The 12,057-nt window shown below is 47.6% G+C and overlaps 1 protein-coding gene across 1 annotated transcript in view; it reads left to right on the top strand.

Moving 5' to 3' along the window:
- The window catches only part of LOC142217007 (actin-related protein 2/3 complex subunit 1A-A), a 248,285-nt gene that overhangs the window by 99,671 nt on the left and 136,557 nt on the right, over positions 1-12,057 (top strand). The window lies entirely within an intron of this gene.

The raw sequence follows: 12,057 nt of genomic DNA, 5'->3' as shown, positions 1-12,057 counted from the left end.
AGAGTGGAATAGGAGGAAGAACGTACGACGTCATCAAGAGCTCCTACACTGGAAACCAGTGCAGTGTGAAGGTCAGGCCTTACTATAACTCCTAGGCAGCAGGCCCGCTGCCTCGGGGTCATGTTTGACGCAGACCTTTCCTTCACCCCTCATGTTGAATCACTCGCACGTTCATGTCACCTCCACCTCAAGAACATCTCCAGGATACGCCCTTTCCTCACCAGAGATACACTAAAGACACTTATTGTCTCTCTGATTCATTCTCGCCTTGATTATTATAACTCCTTACTAATCGGTCTTCCCCTCACTAAACTCTCCCCTCTACAATCTATTCTGAATGCAGCGGCCAGGCTTATCTATGAGTCTAGACCAGACCTGGGCAATGTGCGGCCCGCGGGCCACATCCGACCCTCTGACTGCTTCTATGCGGCCCGCATAACTACTGTAAGATTCTTCAAGGACCTGTGATGATGTCACCAGGCTGCTGGCAATGGGGGCTGCTGAATGATAGAGAGAGGACCTGTGATGATGTCATCACAGCCTATCACCAGGATAGGCTATGACTCGTTAGTGGGCGGAGCCACACGGGACTGTGTGCTCTCTGTAAGCTGCTGGCAATGGAGGCTGCTGTACAGAGAAGAGACAGCATGTGAGAGCATGAAGAGAGAAGAGACAGCATGTGTGAGCAAGAGGGGGGAACTAGGGGCAGATGTAGGGGGCAGTTAAACTGAATACACATGGGGGGGACATTAAACTAGGGGACAGATGGAGGGTGACATTAAACTGGGGCAGCTGAAGAAGGATATTAAACCATGGGGGGTAGCTGGAGGGCGACGTCTCCCTCCAGCTGCCCCAGTTTAATGTCCCCTCTAGTTTCTGCTGGTTTATACTGGGGCACCAGGAAAGGACTTAAAGAGGGCCTTTCATGCAGTTTTATATACTGTTGGAAAGCTGACAGTGCGCTGAATTCAGCGCACTATCGGCTTTCCCGATCTGTGCCCGATGTAAAGCGCTATCGGTACCGTAGGGCTTTACAGTCAGAAGGGCATTTCTGACACTTAGCCAGGGACGCCCTTCTGCCTAGCAGTGCCTATCACGCTGTGCTCTAAGAATGGGGAGGAATGCCCCCTCCCCTCTTGATAACACTTGTCTATGGACTAGCTGTGTGAGCAGAGGGAGGGGGCGTTCCTCCCCGCTCACACAGTACAGCGCGATAGGCGCTGCTGGGCAGAAGGGCGTCCCTGGCTGTCAGAAACGCCCTTCTGACACTAAAGCGCTAAAGTACCGGGACCGATAGCGCTTTACACCGGGCACAGATCGGGAAAGCCGACAGTGCGCTGAATTCAGCACACTGTCAGCTTTCCAGCAGTATATAAAACTGCATGTGCCCGATCTGATGAAAGGTCCTCTTTAATACTGTGGGACATTTGGAGGGAAACGTTATAATGTGTGTGGGGGGGGGGGGTATAATGTTAGGGTGATTGTAGGAGGATTTTACTTTGTGGGGCACATGGAAAAATGATTGAGAATGGGCAGAATCAGCAGAGAAGTGGGTGGAGCTAAATTTGCCATGGCGCACATGGCCCTCTAGAACCGTTAAAATTTCTCATGTGGCCCCATGGGAAAATTAATTGCCCACCCCTGGTCTAGACGCTACAGCGATGCCTCTTTGCCAGTCGCTACATTGGCTGCCTATTCAATATAGAATAAAATATAAAGTTATCACTCTCATCCACAAGGCTCTCCATAATACCGCACCTCCATACATTTCCTCCCTCATCTCTGTCTACCGCCCAACCCGTGCCCTCCATTCGCTCAATGACCTAACACTTGCATCCTCTATTATCAGAACCTCCCACGCTCGTATACAAGACTTCTCCCGAGCTGCACCACTTCTCTGGAATGCTCTACCCCGGACAATCAGATTAACTCCCAATTTCTACAGCTTCAAACGCAAACTAAAGACCCATCTTTTCAGACAAGCCTATCACAATCTCTAACGTTAACCCTTAACCCTCTTCTGTCCCCGCTCCCACATTACCCCACATGATATGATGTCATCTCAGGATAACTTTATCTGTCCAAGCTCCATCCACATGTTAAAGGACACGACTGTTGACGGCTCATAAAGTTTTATGTTTGTGTAATGACAGTCACCTCTATTACAAAAGTGTCTGACCTCTGCATAAGCAATATCGCCCCTGCTACCTCTTGTGTCACCCCCTCTACCACATAGATTGTAAGCTCTTGCGAGCAGGGCCCTCTGTCCCATTGTGTGAAACGACTTTCTTTGTAATGTATCTTTCTGTCTGTATTTGAACCCTACAAATTGTACAGCGCTGCGGAATATGTTGGCGCTATATAAATAAAATTTATTATTATTATTATTATTATTAAGGTGAATGGGAAAAGGACAGCATACTTCCAACAGGCCCGAGGGGTCAGATAAGGCTGTAGCCTGAACACAACGCTCTTCAATATCTACATCAATGAACTGGCTACAGCCCTGGAGGCCTCACCAACCCCAGGCCTCACCCTGAAGGACCGTAAGGTGAAGTTCCTGCTATACGCCGACGACCTCCTACTCCTGTCCCCCACCGAGAAAGACCTCCAAGAAAGCCTGTCAGTGCTTGAAAAATTCAGCACCACATGGGCTCTACCCATCAACCACAAGAAGACCAAAGTCATGGTACTTCAGAAGAAGGGCCACAACAAAGCCCCCACCCCACAATTCACACTGAACGGCTCCACACTGGAGAAAACAAACAGCTACACCGACCTGGGGCTGGAGCTCAGCCAATCAGGAAGCTTCAAAGCAGCAATAGAAACCCTGAGAGGAAAAGCCTGCAGAACCTTCTACGCCATCAGAAGACAACTGTACCACCTCAAACCACCGGTGAGGGTCTGGCTGAAGATATTAGACGCAGCTATTGCTCCGGTCCTTCTCTATGGCAGTGATGTTTGGGGCCCAGCCACCTACCCAGACCAGCCAAAATGGGACTCTAGCCCAACAGAAACTTCCACCTGGAGTTCTACCAAATACCTGCTCCATGTCTATCGCAACACCTCCAACATGGCCTGCAGGGCAGAGCTAGACAGACTCCCCCTATGGCTCACCATACAGAAGAGGGCTCTAGCTTTCCAGGCGCACATCCAGCGGAGCAACCCCGACTCCTACCACCACCAAGCATGGCTAAGCCACAAAGACCTGAGCAAACCCAACACCCCCCAACCAAACAAGAGCCAACCACCAAACTAAAAACACCAACAGATGATAACCAAGGCCGAAATAAAGGCGACCACAGAGGCAAACAGAGAGCAGTACATAGAGGAATGGAGAAACAAATAAATACCGTATTTTTCGGACTATAAGACGCATTTTTCCCCAAAATTTCGGAGGAAAATGAGGGTGCGTCTTATAGTCTGAATGTGGGTTTGCAGCATGGCCGCGCTACTGCCACCGCTGGTTTTCTTCAGCGGCAGTAGCGTGGCAATCCGCAGGCCCCGGCAGCTAAGACAGTCCCCGGCATCTGCTGTAATAGACCGGCGGATGCCGGGGAGTGTCTTAGCTGCCGGGGCCTGCAGATTGCCGCGCTATTGCCACCGCTGGTTTTCTTCAGCGGCAGGAGTGTGACAATACTGTAGGCCCCGGCAGCTAAGACACTCCCCGGCATCCGCCGGCCTATTACAGCAGATGCCGGGGACTGTCTTAGCTGCGGACCTGCGGATTGCCGCGCTACTGCCGCTGAAGAAAACCAGTGGTGACAGTAGCACGGCCATGCTGCAAACCCACTGCTCCTCCGCAGGTCCCGGCAGTCAGTTAGCCCCCCCCCCGGCCTCATACCTTTAGTGATGCAGGCCGGCTCCTGCACGGCGAGGCCGCAGGAGCCGACCTGTTTCGATGACAGCCGGGAGCCTAATGAAGGCTCCCAGGCCTGTCATAGATATATATTACTATCGCGGCTGGTCTATGACCCTCCGCGATAGTAATGTATAGAATCTCCCATAGACGGCAATACACTTGTATTGCCGTCTATGGGACTTGCAATCAAATGATTGCAGGTTCAAGCCCCCTAGGCGGGGGATATTAAAATAGTAAAAAAAAAAAAAAAAAAAAACACTTAAAAAAATATAATAAAAAATAAAATAAATAAAAGTTCACCTCCTTTCCCTAGAATACATATAAAAGTATAACATTACTGTGAAACAGTGATCCCTGTGTCTGAAAATGCCCGGTCTACACCTGGCCCCACAAAAAAAACGCCCTATACATCCCCGTACAGCTGCAGGGTCACCTGTCAATATGGCCTTGCAGCTGTTCCAAAACTACAACTCCCATATATTAAATATTTTACCATTTTTTGCCTGAAAATTTTTTTTCCCTATTTTTCTCCTCTAAAACCTGTGGTGCGTCTTATAGTCCAGTGCGTCTTATAGTCCGAAAAATACGGTAACTCCAAGAAACTCACCGTGTACCAATCCCTACAAAGGGACTACACTATGGCCCCCTACCTGGAGAGAATACCCCACCCCAAACACAGACAAGCCCTGAGTCGGTACAGACTGAGTGCCCACAACCTAGAGATGGAGACGGGGCGACACAGGCAGACGTACAAGCCACGGGAAAACAGACTGTGCCAGCACTGTGATCAGTGGGCCCTAGAAGACGAGACCCACTTCCTGCTACCCTGCACCAAATACACAGCTGTGAGGGACGTCTACTACCAAAGACTCTCTGCCCACATCCCAGACTTCACATCTGCAGACGAGAAAAGGAAACTCTACAACCTACTGGGAGAAGAAGAGGCCACTGTGGAGATTGCTGCTCAATACGTGTCCAGCTATCACCAAACAAGACCTATCAAACCACCCATCCCCCCTGGACTAATAAACCCCCCTAAGCCCCCCCATCACCTGTTTACCCCATACCCACCAACACCCAATTGCCCCAAACAAGAACGAGGAGACCCTAAAGACACTCAAACCCCCAACCCACGAACCCCGTGCCCATCTCCCTCCACCACCCCCAACCTTCTTTCTGCTTTGGCAACACCAAATGTTTTATTCTTTGGTAATACTAATAAATGTATCATTTGTATCTTGATACACGCGTCTGCACACAGTACCACATGCCGTAGGATTAGATATGTGCCTCTTCACAAAATGCCACACAGGGGAGGATTAGATACATGCGTCTGCACAGTACCACATGGCCGAGGGTTAGATATGCACATCTGCACACAGTTCCACATGCTGAAGGATTAGATACGTGTGTCTGCACAAAGTACCACACGGGGGAGGATTAGATACACACATCTGCACACAGTTCAACACGCCAGAGGATAGATACGCATGTCTTCACATAGTACCACTGCCAGAGGATTAGATACGCGCATCTGCACACAGTACCACATGCCAGAGGATTGGATATGCACATCTGCACACAGTTCCATCTGCCAGAGGATTAGAAACGCACGTCTGCACACAGTACTACATGCCGTAGTATTAGATACGTGCGTCTGCACACAGTTTCACATGCCAGAGGATAAGATACGCGCGTCTGCACAAAGTACCATACGCCGGGGGATTGGATACATGTGTCTGCACACAATACCACATGCCAGAGGATTGGATACGCGCATCTGCACATAGTTCCACACACCCGAGGATTAGATAAGCACGTCTACACACAGTAACAAATGCCATAGGATTAGATACGCGCGTCTGCTTACAGTTCCACACGCCAGAGGATTAGATACGCGCGTCTTTACACAGTTGTACACGCCATAGGATTAGATACACGCGTCTGCACACAGTACCACATGCTATAGGATTAGATACGCGCATCTACACAGTTCCACACGCCGTAGGATTAGATACGCGCCACTGCACACAATACCACACACCGGAGGATTAGATATGTGCATCTGCACAGAGTATCACACCAACAATGATTAGATACTTGCATCTAAACACAGTACTACACGGGGAAGGATTAGATACAGCTTTACTCCAGGTATCCATAACAACTGATCACAGGTTTTTCACTGATATCCAAAATGAGATACACATAATCACATGAGGCTTATGGACATACACACAAACCACATACAAAATACACAGTGCAAAATTGGACAATTGTTATGGGGCCACTACACAAACATAAAATGTAATATACCCATGCGAAGCCGGGTACTCCTGCTCAGTGGCGTAACTAGGAATGGCGGGGCCCCGTGGTGAACTTTTGACATGGGGCTCCCCCCCCCCAACCAACACAGATGTCGAAGACCTCGACCGACCCCCTCCTCCGCACTCTCTTATGTCCCTTAGTGGCCCCTGCACACAGTATTATGTCCAATAGTGGCCCCTGCACACAGTATTATCCCCCATAGTGGCCCCTGCACACAGTATTATCCCCCATAGTGGCCCCTGCACACAGTATTATCCCCAATAGTGTCCCCTGCACACAGTATTATCCCCAATAGTGTCCCCTGCACACAGTATTATCCCCCATAGTGTCCCCTGCACACAGTATTATGTCCCATAGTGGCCCCTCTACACAGTATAGTGTCGGCAAGTGAATAGGGCCCGTAACGGCCTATTAAAAAAAAATAAACGCAGCGGTAGTGGCTGTCACCGGGCCCCCTAATGGCCCAGGCCCTGTGGCAGCCGCCTCCGCTGCCTCTATGGTAGTTACGCCCCTGCTCCTGCTAGTACTGTATATTATATATATACTATACTTACTACTAATATTATAAATGTGAAAGTTTGGATGTTTGAGTGTTTGTTCCTCAATCACAAAAAAAAACGGCTGAACAGATTTGAATGAAATTCAGCACATAGATAGTTGGTAACCTCGATTAAAATATAGGCTACTTTTTATCCTAGTAAATGACATGGCTTCACGACATACTATATTAAGCAGCTCTTGTAGCAGCTTATCTCAGAACACTCAGGCATGTGGTACTGTGTGTGTAAACACTTAGCTAACCCTCAGTGGATTGTGTACATGCCTTTGTATATTATCTGATCTGCTCCAAGCAACATGCTGAAACACTGGATGGGAAAACACCTTTAATCCAAATTTGCAGTTTGCTACTTTTAAACATGCTGGGAAAAAGAAAATCTAATTTGTTGCAAAATTCTAAAACAATGACAGCTATGAAGATAGCCAGAAGTCAACAGAGTTCTCCTCAAGTGGAGCTGAGAGGGATCATCGGTGCCAACAACACGCTCATTATATGGCGTATCAGTGAGCTGCTGAGATGCCAGAACAATCACAGGCACAGCACAAGGAATGAGTTCAGCGCCAGGTCAGCTTGACAGCTTCCCAAACACACAACTCATCTAGCTGTTACTTACAAAAGTACTCCGATGATTCTGCAATAGTAGGCCTCATCACTGACGGTGACGATAGGGAGTGCAGAGACTTAAACCAGGATTTTGTAGAATGGTGCCAGCGGAACCACCTCAGGATTAATGCTGGGAAGACCAAGGATATTGTGGTGAATTTTAGTAAGCAGAGAAGTGCTCTGACTCCGGTGGGGATCCAAGGGTCAGGCATTGAGATAGTCAAGACCTATAAGTCTTGCTCCTCAATAGGAGGTGTGCTCCTCAATAATAAGCTGGACTGGGCTGATCAACTGGATTTGCTGCACAGAAAGGTTCACAGCTGGCTCTGCCTGCTCAGGGGGCTGAGGGCCTTTGGATTCCAGGAGGGTACTTCTTAGGGCCTTTTTCAACTCTGTGGTTGCTTCAGCCATCTTTTTCAGTGTGGACTGTATGGTAACAGCCTGTTACCATACAGGCTGTTACCATAGCACAGGCTTCGGGTCTGTATGGTACTACTAGCACAGGCTTTGAGCCTATGTGGTAATATCCCAGACCACCTGACGTCTGGGACATTACCACATAGGCCCGAAGCCTACTAGGATGAACATCGGATACCGGAGAGGTGATTAATGCTGTTTATTATGTTCCCTCATCTCCCCTGGGGCTCCGATTATTATATTCAGGGGTCTGAAAAGACCCCCGAGTATAATAATAGCGGTAGATAGCGGTAATAGCGGTTAAAAAAAAAAAAAAGGTATTTTACTTACTGACCTTGCCGCTGCTCCCGCTGTCGCCTCCTCTTCACTTGGCAATAAGACCTCTGGGTCTCAGCGCAGGCGGCGTGATGACGCAGAGGTCTAAACCAGCGCAGGAGAGGAACCATTCAGGTTGTTTTCAGAGCGATCCTCTCCTGTGTTAGTTTAGGGGGGAAAAAATTCAACTGCCGTGGCTGCCGCCCCCTAAGGAGTCCCGCCTGAGACCGTCGCCTCACCTCACCATTAGAGGTGCGGCACTGCATACATAGCAGTTTAACTAATCACATCCTTGCATAGCCTTTAGAAATGCTATTCCACACCTACCTTTAGTATGTAAATTGCCTCAATGGTTTTTGAATAAGTCCATTTTTATTCATATGCTAATTAGACTGCATCGTGCACCCTCTTTGCTATTGTTTCCTATGTGTATATACAGCACAGACTGCTGCTGATGACTCAGCTTCCTGTTTGTACACATACATAGCAGAGAATAACAGAGACTAGTGCTGCTAGGAACTTACTGTGCTGGCTGGAAGCTCATTAGCATATGAATAAAAACGCACTTATTCAAAACTACTGAGGCCATTTACATACTAAAGGTATGTGTGAAATAGCATTTCTAAAGGCTATGCAAGGATATGATTAGTTAAAAATGACTTTTCCCAATGATAGCGCCCCTTTAATACTGTGTGGGGAGGGGGAACTACTGTGCAGCATTTAATACTGTGTGGGGAGGGGGACTACTGTGGAACATTTCATACTGTGTGGGGAGGGGGAACTACTGTGCAGCATTTAGTTCTGTGTGGGGAGGGGAGCTACAGTGGAGCATGTAATATTGTGTCGGGAGGGGGGCTACTGTGGAGTATATAATCCTTTGTGGGGGCAACTGTGGGGCAGATTGTACTGTGTGTGGAGGCCACTGCAGGGAAGATTGTACTGTGTGGGGGGCACTGTGGGACAGATTGTACAGTGTGTGGATCACTGTGGGGCAGATTGAACTGTGTGGGGTCACTGTGGGGCAGATTGAACTGTGTCCAAAGTCAGGACTTAGTTACAAAAATTCAAGGCTGACTCTTAGGGTACGATTACGCAGCAACATTTGTCGCAAAACAAGAGTTTCTATGGTGTCGCAAGTGGCATGTTTCAACTGTGATGTAACAGTCACACAAAAAAACCCACCCTCGCTCGACTTTATGTCGCATGAGACATCACTTCCACAGAAATCAATTGTGTCACATGCTACTACAACTGTTTGTCTTTCTCATATTTGTTTTTGTATAGTGGCCAGTTTTTTTTTGTTTTAATATCCTTGTGTATTTGTGTAGGTGTAGACAGTTAATTACAATCTATAGCAATCACAGACATGCATGTTGAAGCAAAATCATATTGTGCAACATTGCTTTAACCACTTCCGGACTGCCCAGACTATAAACTGCCTGGAAGGTAGTTGCCTTGTTCTGACAGCAGCCGGCTGTAACTTCAGATGGAGCTCCCAGATAGAAGGTTTATTACCTTCCCTGCCTTCTCGAGCTCTGTACACACAGCTATGGGTGGCGCCATGAAGTGGCCGCCATCTAACCCGGTGGTCACGTGATCTGCCAGGCTCAGCATCTTCAAAGGGTGTATTCACACAGAGTTTTGTGGCGCTGATTTTGCCACGATAACTCGAGTAAAGAATCAGCACTGAAAAAAAGACTCCCATTGACTTAAATGGGTTCCATTTTACGCGCGTAAAATGGAACCCATTGAAGTCAATTGTCTTTTTTTTCAGTGCCGATTCTTTACTTGAGTTACTCTGGCAAAATCAGCGCTACAAAACTCCGTGTGAATACACCCTAAGAGTCAGTGCCGCACCTCCCATGAGGCGGCCTGAAGCGACCACTTCAGGCGGCGCTATGCCAGGGCCCAAGGGAGGGCGGCATTTTTGCTTACCTAAGCCAGTCCAGGACAAGCTGTCCTGGACTGGCTTAGCTCCGAGCAGTGGATTGGGGAAGCTGCTGGAGCAGCGGCCTCCCCTCAAGCTCAGGCAGAGAGCAGGTCCTCTCCGTGCCTGCGAACACCGCTAAGCCCCGCCCCCTTTGCGCCGCCCGGGGGGGGGGGTTCTGTTGTTCGCCTCGGGCGGCAAAAGGGGCAGGTTCACCCCTGCTAAGAGTTGCTGGGTCCTACAGGACCCAGATCAGCTCTACACGCTGAATATACAACGTGCAAGAGGCTGTATTCCTCCTGCTGTACCAGCCCCAGGTGCAGGGGAAATCAGTCTCCAACACAACAAAAAGTGATCAGATGTCCCCAAAAGTCTCTTATGACCTTATGGGGACACTATCTGAAAAAAAAAAAAATTACTAGAAAAGTTTAAAAAAATTATGTAAATAAAATAATAAAGAAATAAAAATAATACGACAATAAAACGCCGTTACTAAAGGTTATAGCCCCACCCCCGATGACACCATATAAAATAAAAATTACCATAACTGAGAGGAAAAACTATTTTATAAAGTTTTTCAGTAACACTTTGTGATATTAACCCCTTAGCGACCCTTGACGTAACTGTACGTCATGGGTCGCATGGGGATGTATGGAGCGAGCTCACACGCTGAGCTCGCTCCATACACGGCAGATGCCGGCTGTATAATACAGCCAGGACCTGCCACTAACAGCAGCGGTCGGTGCCCGAGCCGATCGCTGCTGTTAACCCTTTACACACTGCGGTCAAACGTGACCGCAGTGTGTAAACGGCGCCGGCGGCATGGGCGCCGCCATGTTTCACCGATCGCCGCCCTCCTGAACGTCACAAGAGGGCGGTGATCGGTTGCTATGACAGCCGGAAGCCTATTGAAGGCTTCCAGGCTTGTCTCTGCACTAGATCTATTAGACGATGCCAGAGTGCTGCGATTTTCCTATTCACTGCAATACTGTAGTATTGCAGTGAATAGTATGAGCGATCAGACTCCCTAGGTTTCAAGGTACCTAAGGGGTCTGATCATAAATGTAACAGAAGAAAAAAAAAAGTTTTTAAAAGTATTAAAAAAATAAAAAAATATAAAAGTTCAAATCACCCCCCTTTCCCTAGATCAGCTATAAAAGTAATTAAAGAACATTAAACATAAACATATTAGGTATCCCTGCGCTCCAAAATGCCTGAACTATTAGAATATTAAAACATTTATCCCGTACTGCGAACGGCGTAGCGGCAAAAAAAATAAAAACAGCCAAAAAGCGTTTTTTTCAACACTTTGCCTCCTATAAAAAATTGAATAAAAAGTGATCAAACCATCAGATCTTTCCCCAAATGGTATCAATAGAAACGTCATCTTGTCCCGCATAAAAAGACACCACAACCAGCTCCATACATGGAAATATGAAAAAGTTACAGGTGTTAGAACATGATGACACAAATTTTTTTTTCTATTTTGCAAAGTTTATCATTTTTTTAAAAGTATCAAAAAATTTCAAATACTATATAAATTTGGTATCACCGCGTTTGTACTGACACGTAGAACACAGGTAACATGTCATTTGTACCAAACAGTGAATGCTGTAAAAATTAAACCCATAAGAAAATGGCGCAAATGCATTTTTTCTCCAATTGCGCCTCATTCTGAATTTTTTTCCAGCTTCCCAGTACATTGCACAGCATATTGAATGGTGCCATTACAAAGTACAATTTGTCCCGCAAACAATAAGCTATCATGTGACTCTGTGAACTGAAAAATGAAAAAGTTATGGCTCTTGAAATGTGAGGAGGGAAAAACGAAAATGCGAAACCAAAAAATGGCCTGGTCCTTAAGGGGTTAAATAGAGATGAGCGAGTACTGTTCGGATCAGCCGATCCGAACAGCACGCTCGCATAGAAATGAATGGACGTAGCAGGCACGCGGGGGGTTAAGCGGCCGGCCGCCGTCAAAGTGGAAATACCAGGTGCATCCATTCATTTCTATGGAGCGTGCTGTTCCGATCGGCTGATCCGAAC

Source organism: Leptodactylus fuscus, chromosome 8, assembly GCF_031893055.1.
Source record: "Leptodactylus fuscus isolate aLepFus1 chromosome 8, aLepFus1.hap2, whole genome shotgun sequence".
Classification (NCBI taxonomy): Eukaryota; Metazoa; Chordata; class Amphibia; order Anura; family Leptodactylidae; genus Leptodactylus; species Leptodactylus fuscus.
Note: the sequence above shows the minus strand (reverse complement) of the source record. Positions and strands in the feature narration are given on the sequence as shown.